This window comes from Bubalus bubalis, chromosome 19 (genome assembly GCF_019923935.1).
Source record: "Bubalus bubalis isolate 160015118507 breed Murrah chromosome 19, NDDB_SH_1, whole genome shotgun sequence".
Classification (NCBI taxonomy): Eukaryota; Metazoa; Chordata; class Mammalia; order Artiodactyla; family Bovidae; genus Bubalus; species Bubalus bubalis.
In genome coordinates, this window is record NC_059175.1 from 57593278 (window position 1) to 57612257 (window position 18980).

Here is an 18980-nt window from a genome sequence, read left to right on the forward strand (position 1 = left end):
CAGCCATGAAGAAATACCCCACTTCCAAGGTAAGAGAAACCCAAGTAAGACAGTAGGTGTTGCGAGAGGCATCAGAGGGCAAACACACTAACCATATTCACAGAAAACTAGTCAATCTAATCACACAAACCACAGCCTTGTCTAACTCAATGAAACTAAGCCATGCCATGTGGGGCCACCCAAGACGGGCAGGTCATGGTGGATAGGTCTGACAGAATGTGGTCCACTGGAGAAGGGAATGGCAAACCACTTCAGTATTCTTGCCTTGAGAACCCCATGAACAGTATGAAAAGGCAAAATGATAGGATACTTAAAAAGGAACTCCCCAGGTCGGTAGGTGCTCAATATGCTACTGGAGATCAGTGGAGAATTAACTCCTAAAAGAATGAAGGGATGGAGCCAAAGCAAAAACAATACCCAGTTGTGGATATGATTGGTGATAGGAGCAAAGTCCGATGTTGTAAAGAGCAATATTGCATAGAAACCTGGAATGTTAGGTCCATGAATCAAGGCAAATTGGAAGTAGTCAAACAGGAGATGGCAAGAGTGAATGGCGACATTACAGGAATCAGTGAACTAAAATGGACTGGAATGGGTGAATTTAACTCAGATGACCATTATATCTACTACTGTGGGCAGGAATCCCTTAGAAGAAATGGAGTAGCCATCATGGCCAACAAAAGAGTCCGAAATGCAGTACTTGGATGCAATCTCAAAAACAACAGAATAATCTCTGTTCATTTCTAAGGCAAACCATTCAAAATCACAGTAATCCAAGTCTATGCCCCAACCAGTAATGCTGAAGAAGCTGAAGTTGAATGCTTCTGTGAAGACCTACAAGACCTTTTAGAACTAACACCCAAAAAAGATGTCTTTTTCATTATAGGGGACTGGAATGCAAAAGTAGGAAGTCAAGAAACACCTGGAGTAACAGGCAAATTTGGCCTTGGAATACGGAATGAAGCAGGGCAAAGACAAATAGAGTTTTGCCAAGAGAACACACTGGTCATAGCAAACACCCTCTTCCAACAACACAAGAGAAGACTCTGCACATGGACATCACCAGATGGTCAACACCGAAATCAGATTGATTATATTCTTTGCAGCCAAAGATGGAGAAGCTCTATACAGTCAGCAAAAACAAGACCGGGAGCTGACTGTGGCTCAGATCATGAACTCCTTATTGCCAAATTCAGACTGAAATTGAAGAAAGTAGGGAAAACCACTAGACCATTTACATATGACCTAAGTCAAATCCCTTATGATTATACAGTGGAAGTGAGAAATAGATTTAAGGGCCTAGATCTGATAGAGTGCCTGATGAACTATGGATGGAGGTTCATGACATTGTATAGGAGACAGGGATCAAGACCATCCCCATGGAAAAGAAATGAAAAAAGCAAAATGGCTGTCTGGGGGAGGCCTTACAAATAGCTGTGAAGAGAAGAGAAGTGAAAAGCAAAGGAGAAAAGGAAAGATATAAGCATCTGAATGCAGAATTCCAGAGACTAGCAAGGAGAGGTAAGAAAGACTTCCTCAGCAATCAGTGCAAAGAAATAGAGGAAAACAATATAATGGGAAACACTACAGATCTCTTCAGGAACATTAGAGATATCAATGGAACATTTTATGCAAAGATGGGCTCGATAAAGGACAGAAATGGTATGGACCTAACAGAAGCAGAAGATATTAAGAAGAGGTGGCAAGAATACACAGAAGAACTGTACAAAAAAATCTTCACAACCAAGATAATCACGATGGTGTGATCGCTCACCTAGAGCCAGACATCCTGGAGTGTGAAGTCCAGTGGGCCTTAGAAAGCATCATTACGAACAAAGCTAGTGGAGGTGATGGAATTCCAGTTGATCTATTTCAAACCCTGCAAGGTGATGCTGTGAAAGTGCTGCACTCAATATGCCAGCAAATTTGGAAAACTCAGCAGTGGCCTCAGGACTGCAAAAGGTCAGTTTTCATTCCAATCCCAAAGAAAGGCAATGCCAAAGAATGCTCAAACTACTGCACAATTGCACGCATCTCACACGCTAGTAAAGTAATGCTCAAAATTCTCCAAGCCAGGTGTCAGCAATATGTGAATCGTGAACTTCCTGATGTTCAAGCTGGTTTTAGAAAAGGGAGATGAACCAGAGATCAAATTGCCAACATCCTCTGGATCATCAAAAAAGCAAGGAAGTTCCAGAAAAACATCTATTTCTGCTTTATTGACTATGCCAAAGCCTTTGACTGTGTGGATCACAATCAACTGTGGAAAATTCTGAAAGAGATGGGGATACCAGACCACCTGACCTGCTTCTTGAGAAACCTGTATGCAGGTCAGGAAGCAACAGTTAGAAGTGGACATGGAACAACAGACTGGTTCCAAATAGGAAAAGGAATATGTTAAGGCTGTATATTGTCATCCTGCTTATTTAACTTATATGCAGAGTCCATCATGATAAACCCTGGTCTGGAAGAACCACAAGCTGGAATCAAGATTGCCGGGAGAAATATCAATAACCTCAGATATGCAGATCACACTACCCTTATGGCAGAAAGTGAAGAAGAAGTAAAGAGCCTCTTGATGAAAGTGAAAGAGGAGAGTGAAAAAGTTGGCTTAAAACTCAACATTCAGAAAACTAAGATCATGGCATCTGGTCCCATCACTTCATGGCAAATAGATGGTGAAACAGTGGAAATAGTGGCTGACTTTATTTTGGGGGGCTCCAAAATCACTGCAGATGGTGATTGCAGCCATGAAATTAAAAGACGCTTGCTCCTTGGAAGGAAAGTTATGACCAACCTAGATAGCATATTCAAAAGCAGAGACATTACTTGGCCAACAAAGGTCCGTCTAGTCAAGGCTATGGTTTTTCCAGTGGTCACGTATGGATGTGAGAGTTGGACTGTGAAGAAGGCTGAGTGCCGAAGAGTTGATGCTTTTGAACTGTGGTGTTGGAGAAGACTCTTGAGAGTCCCTTGGACTGCAAGGAGATCCAACCAGTCCATTCTGAAGGAGATCAGCCCTGGGATTTCTTTGGAAGGACTGATGCTAAAGTTGAAACTCCAATACTTTGGCCACCTCATGCGAAGAGTTGACTCATTGGAAAAGACTCTGATGCTGGGAGGGATTGGGGGCAGGAGGAGAAGGGCACGACAGAGGATGAGATGGCTGGATGGCATCACCAACTCGATGGACAAGTGTTTGGGTGAACTCTGGGAGCTGATTATGGACAGGGAGGCCTGGCATGCTGCAAATAATGGGATCGCAAAGAGTTGGAGATGACTGAGCAACTGAACTGAACTGATTGCATTATTCATTATATATTGACTTTTTTTTATTTATTGACTTTTTATATATTTTTATTTCTTCTTGGTCCTTGTTAAACCTTTCTTGGGTCTTCTCAATCCTTGTCTCCAGGCTATTTATCTGTAACTCCATTTTGTTTTCAAAATTTTGGATCATTTTCACTATCATTATTTTCAATTCTTTATCAGGTAGATTCCTTATCTCTTCCTCTTTTGTTTGGTTTGGTGGGCATTTATCCTGTTCCTTTACCTGCTGGGTATTCCTCTGTCTCTTCATCTTGTTTATATTGCTGTGTTTGGGATGGCCTTTCTGTATTCTGGCAGTTTGTGGAGTTCTCTTTATTGTGGAGTTTCCTCGCTCTGTGTGGGTTTGTACAGGTGGCTTGTCAAGGTTTCCTGGATAGAGAAGCTTGTGTCGGTGTTCTGGTGGGTGGAGCTGGATTTCTTCTCTCTGGGGTGCAATGAAGTGTCAAGTAATGAGTTATGAGATGTCAGTGGGTTTGGAGTGACTTTGGGCAGCTTGTATATTGAAGCTCAGGGCTATGTTCCTGTGTTGCTGGAGAATTTGCATGGTATGTCTTGTTCTGAAACTTGTTGGCCCTTGGGTGGTGCTTGGTTTCAGTTTAGATATGGAGGCGTTTGATGAGCTACTCCTTTAGAAGACAATGGGCTGCTTTTCTGGGTGCCTGATGTCCTCTGCCAGCATTCAGAAGTTGTTTTGTGTAATTTACTCAGTGTTCAAATGTTCTTTTGATGAATTTGTGGGAGAGAAAGTGGTCTCCCTATCCTATTCCTCTGCCATCTTAGGACCGCCCCACTATTTTCTATTAATTATTGAGAGCAATGTTGAAACCTACAATTATAATTTTGGATTTTTCTATTTTTTCTTTTTAGGTCTATTTGTTTTTATTTCATGCATTTTGAAGCTCTGCTATAGAGTCCACTTACATTTAAGGTTATTATGTTCTCTTGATATATTGATCCTTTTTTTCATTATAGAATCTCTCTGTTTATCCCCGATCATCTTCTTTGTTCTTAAATTTATTTTGATATTAATAAAACATCTCCAGATTTTTTTCTTTCTGACTAGGGTTTTCATGATATATACTTTTCTATTCTTTTAACTTTGGTCCATCTGTGTCTTTAGATATATGGATACCATTTTTAAAGCATTAAAATATTTCCCTTGTAATTGGAGTGTTTAGATCATGTGCAATTAATGTGATAACTGATAGGATTATAATTCAGTCTATCATCTTGATATTCATATTCTATTTGTCCCATTTAAAAATTTTCCCTCTATTTTCTGATTATTTTAATTATCTATTTTAATAACTATGTTTGATCGCCACACCTAGATTTTTATGAATAACTCACTGTTTTTATGTTTTGTAATTGCCCTCAGGGTTACAACACACATCTTAAACATACCACATTCTGTCTTCCGATACTGTTATATCATTCTTTATATATTGAACAAATCTTGCAATAGACTTCTTGCATTTGTCCTCTGATCTTCTATGCTATTTTTGGCATACATTTTATTTCTGCATGTGTTTTGAACCATACAATACATTGTTTTTAATTTTTGTTTTAAACAGTTTTATTCTAAAGAGGCTAAAATGAGAAAATATGTCTCATATTTACCCACTTACTTTCAATTTCTAAGTCTCTTCATTCCTTTGTTCAGATTCAGATTTCCATCCCTTACCATTTTTCTCTATCTGAATAACTTTCCTTGAGAAGTCTTATACTACAGATTTGCTGGAAATTACTTTCTAAATTTTGGTTTATCTAATTAAGTTTTCATTTTGCCTCATTTCTGAAAGATTTTTTGCCAAGTATAGAACTTTCAGTTAACATTTTTCTGACCCAGTTCTCTAAAGACATTGCTCCATTGTTTTCTGGCCTGCATTTTTTTTTTTTTTTCTGCTAAGAAATATGCTATCATTCTTTTTTTTTTTTTTTTAAATTTTATTTTATTTTTAAACTTTACATAACTGTATTAGATTTGCCAAATATCAAAATGAATCCGCCACAGGTTTACATGTGTTCCCCATCCTGAACCCTCCTCCCTCCTCCCTCCCCATTCCATCCCTCTGGGTCGTCCCAGTGCACCAGCCCCAAGCATCCAGTATCGTGCATCGAACCTGGGCTGGCAACTCATTTCATACATGATATTTTACATGTTTCAATGCCATTCTCCCAAATCTTCCCACCCTCTCCCTCTCTCACAGAGGCCATAAGACTGTTCTATACATCAGTGTCTCTTTTGCTGTCTCGTACACAGGGTTATTGTTACCATCTTTCTAAATTCCATATATATGCGTTAGTATACTGTATTGGTGTTTTTCTTTCTGGCTTACTTCACTCTGTATAATAGGCTCCAGTTTCATCCACCTCATTAGAACTGATTCATATGCTATCATTCTTATCTTTGTTCATCTATACTTAACAGGTCTTTTTCTCTCTGGCTGCTTTTGAAATTATTTTTATTTATCTGTTTCCAGGAATTTGATTATCACTTGAAGTGATTTTCTTTATGTTTCCTTTATAGGAATTTGATGAGCTTCTAGAATCTGTAACTTTTTTGGTTTCATCAAATTTGTAGAAACTTTGACCATTAATTCCCCCCCCCCTTTTTTTCTGTTTCTCTTCCTCTCTTTTTGTAACTCCAACTATATATTTATTAAGCTGATTGATATTGTCACTCAGTCCACTGATTCACCGAAATTATCATTTTTTTCTCTTTGTACTTCATTTTGGATGCTTCTATTGCTATCTTTTCAAAATAACTAATGTTTAAAAATTTAGTGTACATGTCTAATTCTATCCTATATAATATGCATTTTAAATGCTTTGCTCTTTAACTTTGTAAGTTCCCTTTCATTTTGTTTTTATCTTTCATTTCATGTTTCTTCTCTACCTTTTTGAACATATGGAATGTATTTACAATAATCATCTTAACATTCTTCTTGTTGGCTAGTTTCATTATCTCTGTCATTTCTGTGTGTGTGTCTGTTGGATTTTTTCTTATGATTATAGTTTATGGTTTCCTGTTTTCTCACATACCTTATAATATTTGGGAAGGGGTACTGGATATCATGAAGTTTAAAATTTGGTTTGGGATGCTAGATTTTTAAAATTTTGTTTGTACAGTTTTGACTTTTTTTCTAGTTCACACTCAATATTATTTGAAATCAGCAGGACCTTTGATCATCCATCTATGCCTTGTTAGGGTATGCCAGAGCACCCTGCAGGATAAGGGTGATTTCATCCCATCACTGAGGTGATAGACTTTTGTGTGCTCTGGCTGATCAACTTTTTAATACATGCCTTTTTACTCTGGCCAGTGGGCACATGAACTATTCTCAGCTCTGCATGAACTCTGGAATTTTTTCCGTCTATAGCTTTTCAGTGTATTTTTTTCCCCCTCTCCCCTTGGTTATTTTCCTCTGTTCTGTGTATGGAGATCAATACTCAGTTAAATAGTTAAGGTATTATCTCCACAAATATCCAGACATTTCTTTATGGAGTTACTTCTTCTCCTCTCTTTTCTTTCCTGAAGATTCTAATCAACTCTACCCCCCTTAAAAAGGGACAGAGACTCAAACTTCATCTTCTCAACTCAGAAACACTGGTTGGCTCTGTTTGAGTTACTCTTTCCTTTGCTACAGCCTTAAATTGTATCCAGACCTGGGTTCAATCCCTGGGTCAGGAAGATCCGCTGGAGAAGGAAATGGCAATCCACTCCAGTGCTATTGCCTGGAAAATCCCATGGACAGAGGAGCCTGGTAGGCTACAGTCCATGGGGTCACAAAGAGTCGGACATGACTGAGCAACTTCACTTTCCTGTGAGCTATGCCACTATAGGGATCATCTCATTTGTTGTCATTTTCTCAAGCATCACAGTGCTGCACTGTCTGTAGTCCAGTGTATGAAAAGCCACTGTTTGATTTATTTTGTCCATTTTTCTAGTTGTTCCAAGGAAGGCCTTACTCTATCATAAGAAGAAGCAGAAGCAAAGATCTCCTCATAAAGAGCTTTGATTTAGGCTATAAGGATCTTTGACTTTATCTCAAATGCAAATGTAAGTCACTATAAGATATTAAGAAGATGGTAAAGTCAGAGCAAAATTAGGAGAAAGTGTTTGGACACTTTCTCAAAGACATTGCCAGTGTTCATCCTTTGAGAGGAATTAGAGTTTGATATCAGTCCCAGAAAGGGAATTTTGAAGCAGTAGAAAAAATAGACAAACACTGTGTTTGGAGTTAGAATGCTTATAGAGAATGAGTCCTGGTTCTGCCAGCTACTAATTATGTTGCCTTAGAAATTTTAATGAATTAATTACTTAGTAGGTGACACAGGTCAATGAACTTGCTTCTTCACCAGCAAAATATTGGTAAAACCAACTCTCTCACAGGCCTTCTGGGAGAAGCAGCTGGACATAAGAATAGTCAAATATGTGGAAGTCAGGATATGAAAGTACTAATTCCATTTTAGCCACTAATGTGCTGTGTTAACTGCAAGCATAGAAAGATTACCATTGGAAGAGAGCTTATAATTAATTAATTTTAATACCTTTAATCTGTAAATAAGAAAAATCAGACCTTGAACTTTTCTATTTAATTTATGATTTTTTCACTTATAAAATTATTATAGGCTTTGAAAATGAAAACATTTACCAGACCTCAAGTTTTAAGTTGGTTTTAAAAACCAACAAAAATGTAAAGTTTTATTCATATTTAAAAGGCAAAAGAAAGGGTCTTAGAATAGTCTGTGACTTCATTGAAAACATATAGTTAAGGTGACCCTAAATTCTTTTGCTTATGAATATGGGTGATAAAGTTGGAAACTAGCCAAGAATGTGGAAAGAAGGCAAATAGTTCACTTTCCTCCAGAGAAAGTATGATTGGTGATAAGAAATACAGTGGTAAATATTTTTCATATCCTGTACCACAGTTTAGAAGAAATAAATTCAATGTCATCATAAACTAAAGATACAACTATTATAAAACATTTAAGATTCTTCTGAGAAAACTTGAGATGGGAGTTCAGGGTAATGCCAAAATGAAAGTATTATTCTCTTAAGAAAGCTTAGTTAAGACCTGTTTTTATGATTTCTAGCTTAGTGGCAAGCCATAATCCCTTTGTAGTTACAATATTAAATTATTGTTATTTTATATCATTTACTCTTTTTCCTCTCCTCATTAAAAGTGAGTTTTTATTGTTTTTGCTCCCAGGGAATATGGAGTAAGTATATTTTTTCCTATTTCTCCTGCTAAGTAACTTCCCTGGTGGCTCAGTCTGTAAAGAATCCGCATGCATTGTAGGAAACCCGGGTTTGATCCTTGAATTGGGAAGATTGCCTGGAGAAGGAAATGGCAATCCACTCCAGTATTGTCACCTGGGAAATCCCATGAACAGAGGAGCCTGGTGGAACCTACAGAGGAACCTACAGACCATGGGGTTCCAAGTACAATTAAATATAAGATATAAAATAAATGTGAGAATACTTTGAAAGATAGAAGACAGTGGTCAGGTTGGGATATCAGGATCCAAGAGCCAACATAAAGGTGAATTTACCGGTATCTTCTGTGCCTCTCACACAAGATGCAAAAAGGAAGTGAAGAAGAAGTCAGAAACCTGGAAACATCAAAGAATACAAACAACTCCCATCTCTGGCAAATCTCACATTCCCCTGCCAAAAACAAGGAAGTAGGGAGTCTCTCACCAGTGCAGTGTGAGTGGGGAGGCTAGACCTCCATCCTTAGCAGGCCTTAATAGGATGCACCAAACTCCTACCGAGGTGGTTTCAGAGAAGGCTAAGCAGGGAGGCTGAATTTTACCAAGCCTAGTATTAGTGAGGGACCCCGCATGCAAGTTCCTTTGTCAGCCTCCCTGGACACTGATGGCAGTTGGGGGAAGCTTGTTAGTGCTGGGCAGTTGTTGGAATTTCCACTTTCAGCTTGAGTGATATCAGAAGAGGCCGAGGGAAGAGTCAGAACTTTAACCTCTGCTCACCAGGAACAAGGCCACCCTCTGCCCCATGGTATCATTATCTTTTATCCTTCCAGCCAGCTTAGATACTTAGCTGGAAGTGGTGTGCTAAGTCACTTCAGTTGTGTCCAACTCTTTGTGATCCCAGGGACTGTAGAGACTGCCAGGCTCCTCTGCCCATGGGATTCTCCAGGCAAGAATACTAGAGTGGGTTGCCATGTCCTCCTCCATAGATAGAAGTGGAAATTCCCATAAATACTCAGCACTAGGAGAAGGCAATGGCACCCCACTCCAGTACTCTTGCCTGGAAAATCCCATGGATGGAGAAGCCTGGTAGGCTGCCGTCCATGGGGTCACGAAGAGTCGGACACGACTGAGCGACTTCACTTTTATGCGTTGGAGAAGGAAATGGCAACCCACTCCAGTGTTCTTGCCTGGAGAATCCCAGGGACAGTGGAGCCTGGTGGGCTGCCATCTATGGGGTTGCAGAGTTCAGTCGCATGACTGAAATGATGCACCAGCAGCAGCACTCAGCACTAACAACCTTACCCCCTACACTCATCAGTATCCAGGAAGACTAAGAAGGGAACCCGGATGTCTATTCCCACTCAGAAGTAATGAGGCAGTCTCCTCCACATTTTTACCTGACAAAGCAGAGCCTGAGAAAACAACTAAAATAAGAGGTTTAAATAATCCAGAGTTTCATAACATAGTACCCCAAATGTTCAGATTTCAGTAGAAAACTTACTTATCATACCAATAATCAGAAAGATCTCCAGCTGAATAAAAAGACAATCAGTAAATGCCAACTTGAAGATGACAGACCCTAGAATTATCTGTCAAAGTAGTCATCATACAAATGCATCAGTCAGCAACTATGAACATGATTGAAACAAATGAAAAAATACAGATCATCAGTGAAGAGAAAATACAAAGAGAAGCTAGATGGAAAAATTAGAACTGAAAATACAATAACTGAAATAAAGAACTCAGAAGATGGTATGAGAGAAGAAGGGAGGGAACAGAGAAAAGAAGTAAGGGATGATAGAACAATAGGAGTTACTCAATCCGAACATCAACAAGGATAAACAGTCTGAAAAAGGAAAATGAACAGACCCTCAGAGACCTGTGGGACTGTACTAATTAATGTTATGTGGCAACTTGCCTAGGCCATAGTATCCAGATCATTTGTCAAATATTATTTTAGATATTTTTGTGAAGGTATTTTTTAGATAAGATTAACACTTAAATCAGTAGACTTTGAGTGAAGCAAATTATTCCCCATAATGTGAGTGGGCTGCATACAATCACTTGAAGCCTTAATAGAAAAATAATTACCTCCCCAGATAAAGAGGGAACTCTGCCAGGAGACAACTTTGGACTTGAGCTCAAACTGTTCTCTGGGTTTCCAGCCTGCCAGCCTACCCTGTCGATTCTGGACTTGCCAAGCCTCCACAAATGTGTGTGCCAGGTCCTTAAAAAATCTCTCTCTCTCTGTAGATAGATAGACACATAGATAGAATGATAGAGATAGCCAGGAAAGAGGACAGGAAAAGTGCTGAAAGAAATGATGGTGGAAAACTTCATAAATTTAGCAGAAGACATAAAATACAGATTCAAGAAACTGAGTGAAACCCAAAGAAGATAAACTCAAAGAAATCCACACCAAGAAATGTCACAGTCAAACTCCTGCAAACTTAAGACAAAGATCACATCTGTAACGCAGTGAATAAGGAAATGACACCTTTTCTATAGACAAAAAAGTAATTCAAATGACCATGGATTTCTCTGACCAGATATCATGGAGGCCAGAAGAAAGTGCCACGATATTTTTCAAGGGCTAGAAGAAAAGAAATAGTAAGAAGAAACCAAACATACCAGCAATGATTTTGGACTTCTAGCCTCCAAAGCTATGACAAACCTAGACAGGATATTCAAAAGCAAAGACATCACTTTGCTGATGAAGGTCCTATAGTCAAAGCTATGATCTTTCCAGTAGTCATGTACAAATGTTAAGGGTTGAACCATAAAGAAGGCTGATTGCTGAAGAATTGATGCTTTTGAATTGTGATGCTGGAGAAGACTCTGTGAGAGAGTTCCTTGGACAGTAAGGAGATCAAACTAATTGATCCTAAAGGAAATCAACCCTGAATACTCATTGGAAGGACTGATGCTGAAGCTGAAGCTTCAGTACTTTGGCCACCTGATGGGAAAAGCTGACTTATTGGAAAATACCCTGATGCTGGGAAAGACTGAAGCCAGAAGGAGAAAAGGGCAACAGAGGATGAGATGGTTGGATAGCATCACTGACTCGGTGGACGTGAACTTGTGCAAACTCTGGGAAATAGTGAGGAACAGGTAGACCTGGCTTGCAGCAGTCCATGGGGTCACAAAGAGTCAGACACAACTTAGAGAGACTGACCAAAAATCACCTCCAAATGATGAGAGAGTAAATGTCTGTTGTTTAAACCACCCAGTCTGTTATAGTTTGTCATGGCAGCCTGAACTGCTCACTCAGGGAGAAACTGGTTTAAGGGTACACAATGTTTCATATTATTTCTAACAACTTCCTGTGAATCTATAAGCATATAAAAATTAAAAGTTTAATTAAAGAATAAGAAAAATTTACATAAATACCCTGAAAATGAATCTTGTCTTGCAACTGAAGAATGTTTTCATATTCCTTAAGATAATATCTCCCATTTATATGATTCAACATTGTTTCAGGTATTTTAGAGATGATGAAACTGCAACTTCTAGCTGGAAAATAGTTGCAGAATCAATAAGAGTTCAAGTTTTGGCATTGACTCAGGGCTTTCTTCCATTTCAACCAATATACCTTGGGAATCACAAGTTTGCCTAGACAGTGAAGAGGATGAATTGCCTCTCTATCCCTAACAGTAAAGTGAAAATCAATGGAGAATTATATAGGAATATATTAGGTCCAAGCTGACAATATTGGAAGCAGCATAACTTTCCATCTCCCAAGGAGCAGTCAAAGTTGATTTGACTGATCCTTGATTGAAGATGCGTCTGAACAGGAGATGGTTAGATAGCCGACTCAATGGAAATGAATCTGAGTAAACTCTGGGAGTTAGTGGAGGACAGAGGACCCTGGCATAGTGGCTCAGTTGGTAAAGAATCTGCCTGCAATGCAGGAGACCTGAGTTCGATCCCTGGGTTGGGAAGATCCCCTGGAGAAGGTAATGCCACCCATTCCAGTACTCTTGCCTGGAGAATTCCATGGACAGAGGAGCCAGGCAGGCTACAGTCTATGAGATTGCCAAGAGTCAGACATGACTGTGTAACTATATTAGGTCCAAGCTGACAATATTGGGAGCAGAGTGCCTTTTCATCTCCCAAGGAGCAGTCAAAGTTGATTTGACTGGTCCTTGATTGAAGATGCATCTGAACAGGAGATGGTTAGATAGCCAACTCAGTGGATGTGAATCTGAGCAAACTCCGGGAGATAGTGGAGGACAGAGGAGCCTGGCGTGCTGTAGTCCATGGTGTCACAGTCTGATTTAGCAACTGAGCAACAGCAACTGGACAGGACGCCTCTGAGAAGGCAGGGGAAGTGCGGATTCAAGGGCTTCATGAGCACACAAGGGTTAACTTCCAGTTAGTTATTCCAGCCCCAGCCCTCCAGATGAGGCTTTCCTGTGCACACCCTCTGCATGTAGAGCTTGTAGCAAAAACCGTCTCCCCAGAATACGTTCAAGTATAACTATGCAAGGAATGTATGGGGGAAAGTAGTGATCCTCTGTTTGCTTTTCATTAGGAGTGGATTCCTGGTATTCACTGTCCCAAGCAGAAAATCAAGGCCAGTTCCTAAAAACCAACTGTCTTTCTTTTGTGGGCCTGGGCCAGGTTTATAGAAAATATTGTAGGATGCAAAAATAATGGAGCTGGGCTCAGAGTCCTCTTGCTCCAACTGCACTCCCTGTGTTGGGAATCGAATCAAGTGGCAGGTTCTACCTTTCAGCCAAGAGCCCAAGGTTTTATTTTGCATTTGAGAATTCAGGACAGAAAGAGATTCCTGGGTAACTGTTATTTTGTGTGAACACACAGTAAGCTAAACTTACTTTAACAAGAGCCCATTTGAATTTAGAAATTGGCAGATGTATGTGTTGACCAGTCATGATATTTGACTCACTGTTAGGACTTTAATTTCCTTCTTCAGGCTGTCAATCACCAAGGTGCTTTGACAAGAGGCTTTTTAAATGTGGAATGGAACTAAGTTATTCACCATGTTGAGGACAGCTATGAAAACCAGAATTTATCTTTCAGGTAGTCTCATGGCTCACTTGGATCTTTTATTTAACAAGAGGACTCAGTAAACAGATGATCCCCAACATCAACTTGAGCATTTTACATAATGGAAGTGCCACAAGCCACGCTCACGTAACATTAAAACAGTGCACACTGGGGCAGTTGTAGTGGCATCTTTGCCCATCTCTACTGTCAGGGCTTTCCATCCCCTGTCATCACAACCATACTGCAGAAGACCACTGGAGTAGAGGAAGTGACTTTGCTCAGGGCATTCGTATCATCTGGATTTGTTCATTACTTAATTTGCTTGTAAAAATAGTAGCTTTGTCGTTTAATTGCTAAGTCGTGTCCGACTGTTTTGCAACCCCAAAAGAGTAACCCACCAGGCTCCTCTGTTCATGGGGTTTCCCAGGCGAGAATACTGGAGTGGGTTGCTATTCCACTTGGGAGGATCTCCAGGGGATCCTCCCGACCCAAGGATCAAACCTGCATCGCCTGCATTGCAGGCGGATTCTTTCCTGCTGTGCCATCAGAGAAGTCCAACAGTAATAGCTACTACTTATTAAATTGCAATAATTTACCATGTACTGACAATTGATGAGCCATTGTGTCAAGTAATATTTTAAAATGCTAGGCTTTATTGGAATAAGCGTCTTACTACACATTCACAAGCCCCTCATTGGAAAAGACTCTAATGCTGTCATGCTGGGAGGGATTGGGGGCAGGAAGAGAAGGGGACAACAGAGGATGAGATGGCTGGATGGCATCACTGACTCCATGGACGTGAGTCTCAGTGAACTCTGGGAGTTGGTGATGGAGGGAGGCCTGGCGTGCTGCGATTCATGGGGTCGCAAAGAGTCGGACACGACTGAGTGACTGAACTGAACTGATACATTCACAGTAATCATAGATAATAAATATCTACGTATTTATTATCTCATTATCTCATTTATGCCTCACAAGAACTGAAGAGGTGCATCGGATTAACACTGTATTACACATGAGGAAACTGAGCAGATAAACACGTATCCTGAAGTTGCCTATCTGGCAAGTACAGAGGCAGAAAGTACAGAGGATGTTAAGTCTGGCTCTTAACACCCATGTTTTTTTCTCCCATTCAACTTGTTGCATTGACACTAAAACAGGACTGAGAGATTATTGTGTTGAAACAGAGTATCAGAATGTTGAATTCTGATTCTGAATCCCTACAGTTTTTAAAACCTCAAAAGATGCTCTGATATGTCCCGTGTGTAGCAAGATAGAGGAATCCATTAAGTATCTTTAAACAGTTTTTCACAATTACCTTTATTAGTTGATAACATTTTACCTCACTTTTTGGAAGTTAAGTCCTGGACATTTGGTTTCTCAACATTTAGTGCCTTCAGAAATCCGATGTGTCCTGGTAGCAAGTTTTTTTTTTTTTTTTTTTTTTTTTGGTTACCAAGTCGTCTTACTCTTTTGTGACCATAGCCTACCAGGCTCCTCTGTCCATGGGATTTTCCAGGCAAGAATACTGGTGTGGGTTGCCATTTCCTTCTCCAGGGGATCTCCCAACCCAGGGATCAAACCTGTGTCTCCTGCGTTGGCAGGCGGTTTCTTTACCGTTGAGCTACCAACGAAGCCCCCTCTGGCCGCAAGAGCAAAGAGCAATCTAAGCCTGGAGACCTGGGCCTCGGTTTTGTTTTCACATTAATTTTGATTAATTTTGCAGTTATGACATTATACAGGTCAGTTCAGCAATCTGTGCCAGGGTTTTCTTAAATGTCAAAGGAAGACAATGTCAGCATCACTTTACCAGATAGGAATGTTTTCAGTTGAAAGTAATAAAATACTTGAATAACAGTAGTTAAAACATAAGGATATTGATTCTTTATTTAATAAAAAGTATGGAGTTGGGAAGCCTAAGCACAGAGCAGCAACTCAACAGTGGTGTCAAGGACCCATTCTTCCTTACGTCCATCGTACCCTATCCACTATTTGTTAACTTTCCATTCTCGTGTTGTTGTCTTATGGTTGCAAAAGGGTTTCCTCAGCTCCAGCATCATATCCACGCTTGAGAAAGAAAAGAATAAAGAAGGAACAGAACCAATTAAACTCTCCTTTGTAGCTGTTCTTTTAATCAAGAGGCATGCTCAGAAATCCTATGGCACACTTCCCCTTATGACTTCACTGTCAAAAATTAGTTCATCCAGCCACCCACCCATTACTGAGAGACCAAGAAATTAAGCATTTGGCTTTTCAACCCTTGGTATTGGAGGGCAGAAAGGGAGAGAAAATAGTTCAGGATGATTTGTGTAGGTAATCGTCAGGATTAATATCTCCCACATTCACGACATTAAGGGATTGTCCTCAAACCAGACTTTCCTCTTTGTTGTCATCCTAAATAATTTGTAACCAGTATTTTAGACGTTGTGTACATCCAATCATCTTTTTTCTGGATAATGTTTTATACATGTGAAGTACAAAAGTGCAAAGTGAATACCATATTCAGGAAATGATTTATTCCAATGCAGGAAAATGCTCACCTGTGATCTAGTGCCCAGTAAGTTTTCATGTTCAAAGTCACCTTTTATGTTTGTGTTCTCTTCCTGTTTTAGTGAATAGTAAACTAGATGTGAGCTATGTGTAAATAATGCCAGAACATCTGGATTAAAAGGGAAAAAAAAAATCAATTATCTGGATGTTTTGTCTACATAATAGCAAAGCATGTAGCATTGTGTAGACAAAACATCCAGATGATTGAATATTTTACTTTTCATCCAGACAGTTTGTTGTCATGTGAACAAAAAGCATTGCCAAGTTAGGGACATAAGGAAAAAAACAGGATATAGCAAAACTTACCTGATTTGTAGAGTTCAAACGTTGTTGCTTAGGTTATTATGGAAAAAGAGGACAACTGATGAGATATTGTGTCAAGTGATACTTTAAAATGCTAGGCTTTATTGGAATAAGCTTCTTGCTACACGTTCACAGTGATCATAATAAATGGTGGTTCCATTATGAGATGCTTAATAGAAAACACACAAACCACTTTTTCTTTGACATGGTGTTTATTTTGCAAATGAAGCAATGCATTCACAGAAAAGAATAGTGACTACTAAAACGTTCATTTATATCCTGAAAAAACAAATATAGAAATAAATTCTAGTTGTCTAATCATTGGTCAACCCATCAGCACATATTCAGTTCAAATTCTGTAATTATTTAACTTTGCTGTTCCAAGCATGTTGCTGGTCTCTTTTTCATGTGTAAATCATCATTTAATTTATTCTATATTAATTTTGTGGGATTCCAGTTGTTATTCCCACTTTCAGATGGGAATTTGGGTATTAAATATGAAAAAAAGTCTATAAAACCTTATAGGTTGATTATGTCTGCAAATAACATGATGCTAATTTTTTTTTCACTTAGCATGACTTACTTTGTGTCTAATAAATAAATGAGAGTCTTAGAATACCAAATTTCTAGAGTTTGGGGTTGTGATTCCTATAAAGCTAGGATATATGGCTAAATACACTATGTCATTCTGTTTTGTCATTCTAGTATTTGTTTTGTTTCTTTCCCATGTTCTAAAGCCAGCATACTTACATTAAGAACTAAAGTTGACAAAGGAGGGTATTAGTATTCCACAGAAATCTATTTTATCCTTAAAAAACTTGATAGAGCAATATCCTTAAATGCTATCTGTAGGGCCTCACTGAGATAACAAATTAAGTTTTATGACTCACTATTCCCATTCCTTCTTAAGGGGACTGTTCCAAATTCAATATGCAGAGGTCACTAGGGGAACATTCAGTCTTCAAAGTCAGCTTTCTATAGTCTCATCTATTTCTGGCAATGACTTAGCTGGATGGGGTAGTAAGTAAGACCTAAGAGAACTATGGAGCCAAAATTTGTGTGATCAGGACCCAATGGGTCTGGGATTTTCCAGGTCAAAAAACTTTCAAAACTACCAGCAGAAAGGGGATGGGTCTGAGCCATAAAGCAGTAGAATTTTCAACTCGGGCCAAAGTAGTATATCATTCACAACAGAGAAAGTCATCCTTGTGATAACCCCTGAGCCCTGCAGCCACTTTGTTGAAACAGATTTTTCTGATTTATGACTGTGGTATTAATATTAGGGCTGGAACAAGTCTCTGTTTTTTAAAGAAAAAACTCACCTCAACTTCCAGTCCAGGAGCTTCAAGGTAAAGCCTGCATGCAGCCTGTTCATGCATTTCCCAGCATTACAATTCAGCTTCCAATGAACACAATGTGTTTAAAACCTGTATTGGGTTCTAGAATTAGATAGTGGTAATGACTGAACAACTTTGAAAAGATATTGAAAAGTACTGAATAGTACACTTCAAAAGGGTGAATTTTATGGTATGAGAGTTTTATCTTGGTTTAAAAACACTATTGGACTAATTCAAATGGCTTCTTGGACATCAAATAGATCTTACAAAGCAATATTTTGGTGATTTAAGTGTAAATGAAACAGAAACATATGGAGTACATTTCTGCAAAATTGCACATGATTTCAGAAATTAAGAGGGGAAACGTTCTTGGCAAAACTTAGTTGGGTTTCATCTAATCCAAAATATTTGAAAAATAAATTGAGACATTTCATAAACCAAAATACAGCTGTTTTTTCCATGCAGTATGTATTTGCTATGCACTGTCTTTCTCACTAAGTACATTTCCTACTTATATTGAAAGGTACAGTCAGTTCAGGTACCCAGGTACAAAACCATGAATATTAAAGGCATTAGACAGCATAAAGCAAGGTCATTGTTGGTGAAATTTTGCTATGGTAAATTAAACAGTATTCTCAAGGAAATATTCCTTACTGAAACAGTTAGAGAAGAAAGCCTCTTGTAATAGCCTCTGAGTTAAATTCAAAAGCACAGAAAACTGAAATCTCTAAGACTGTTCATCAGAGGCTATCTGATCTCCATTATACATTAAAAATCTCTGGGCATATAAGTACCATTGTTACTGAAAATGCAGTCTTCTATATGGCTTAATAAAACCTGGCCACAAAAATGGTAGATATTTACACATACATTCAGTTTTTGAAGTTGTCGTGCAAAACCTTGAAATCATTCTAAACCCATATATTTATTTTCTCCTTTCTCTTCTGTTTTGTCCTAGACTTCAAGCTAAGCAGCAACTATGAGTACCCTTTTCACAGCTGATTTCCGGTGACTGATGGATGCTTTGTACCCACAAAAATGTGTTAAATAAATGCTCTTGAGAGAATGGAAGTTTAACTTTCCTGCTCAAGGTCTCAAAGAGACTTTCCTTGACCACTTACAAACACTGGCTCTCCACTTTGTATTCACTGAACTTTCTTAAAAAAAAAAAAAATTTATCTGGCTGTGCCAGGTGATTTTAGATCCAGCCTGTGAAGTCTTAGTTGCAGC